The sequence below is a fragment of the Acomys russatus genome, chromosome 13 (genome assembly GCF_903995435.1).
Source record: "Acomys russatus chromosome 13, mAcoRus1.1, whole genome shotgun sequence".
Classification (NCBI taxonomy): domain Eukaryota; kingdom Metazoa; phylum Chordata; class Mammalia; order Rodentia; family Muridae; genus Acomys; species Acomys russatus.
Window position 1 is genome coordinate 1,358,357 of NC_067149.1, and position 1,562 is coordinate 1,359,918.

The 1,562-nt window shown below is 48.0% G+C and overlaps 1 pseudogene; it reads left to right on the forward strand.

Annotated features, from left to right (window-relative positions):
* Positions 1-212: 212 nt before the first annotated feature.
* LOC127196794 (60S ribosomal protein L10a-like) lies at positions 213-916 on the forward strand (annotated as a pseudogene).
* The last annotated feature ends 646 nt before the right edge of the window (positions 917-1,562 follow it).

Here is a 1,562-nt window from a genome sequence, read left to right on the forward strand (position 1 = left end):
GAAGGAAATTGGAGCAAGCTCAGGAGTTACCATCCACACAGCCTGTGAATTTGAAACTCATTTCTTTATAGGTTCTACAGTGTAGCACAGACTAGCATCAAACTCACAGCAATCCTCCTGTCTCAGCTTCTCAAGTACTAGATTACAAGCATGAGCCAACATATCCAGTTTATACACTAATAATTTTTCTTTAAGAAATTATTTACTCTTTTTTTTTCCGGTTCTCGCCGCTCGAGCAGCCATGAGCAGCAAAGTCTCCCGTGACACCCTGTACGAGGCGGTGCAGGAAGTCCTGCACGGGAACCAGCACAAACGCTGCAAGTTTCTGGAGACGGTGGAGCTGCAGATCAGCCTGAAAAACTATGACCCTCAGAAGGACAACGCTTCTCGGGCACCGTCAGGCTCAAGTCCACTCCCCGCCCCAAGTTCTCGGTGTGCATCCTGGGGGACCAGCAGCACTGCGATGAGGCCAAGGCCGTGGACATCCCCCACATGGACATCAGAGGCGCTCAAGAAACTGAACAAGAACAAGTTGGTCAAGAAGCTGGCCAAGAAGTATGATGCCTTCTTGGCCTCAGAGTCTCTGATCAAGCAGATCCCACGTATCCTGGGCCCAGGCCTGAACAAGGCTGGTAAGTTCCCTTTCCCTGCTGACACACAATGAAAACATGGTGACCAAAGTTGATGAGGTGAAATCCACCATCAAGTTCCAGATGAAGAAGGCGCTGTGTCTGGCTGTTGCTGTTGGCCACGTGAAGATGACTGATGATGAGCTGGTCTACAACATCCACCTGACTGTCAATTTCTTGGTGTCCTTGCTCAAGAAGAACTGGCAAAACGTCTGGGCTTTATACATTAAGAGCACCATGGACAAGCCCCAGCGTCTGTACTAGGACACCCCGATAAACCTTAGTGCTACCACCCCCAAAAAAAGTATTTACACCAGGCGTGGTGGCGCACGCTGGTGGATCACTCTGAGTTCGAGGCCAGCCTGGTCTACAAAGTGAATTCAGGACAGCCGAGGCTACACAGAGAAACCCTGTCTTGAAAAAAAAAAAAACAAAGAGAAATTATTTACTTTTATTTTCTGTGTATGAGTGTGTGCCTGAGTGTATGTAAGTGCACCTTGTACACGCTGGTGTCTACAGAGGACAGAAGAAAGCATCAGATTCCCCAGAACTACAGTTACAGGAGGTTGTGAGCTGTTGTATGTGGGTGCTAGGAACTGAACCCAGGCCCTTTGGAGGGCAGCAAGGTCTTTTCATTGCTGGGCTATCTCATGTTCCCCTGTCCTCTGTTCTTATTTATAAATAAAAGTCTGGTTTCTAGCACAAATAACTTTTTTGACAAGGAAGCGAAAGTTCGTTACTAGCCACCAACAGCTATTCACTTTGCAGGGACCAAAGAAAGGTGGGGCTTTAAGACAAAGAATAATAAATATGAACCACACTTTACACACTATTTTTATCCTGTGGCCTCCTCCCTCTCCCCTCCCCCACAGCCTCGTTGGAGTGTTATCTCCCTCTTATACCTGAGGGACTCCATACCCAGGGTGGCTTGGT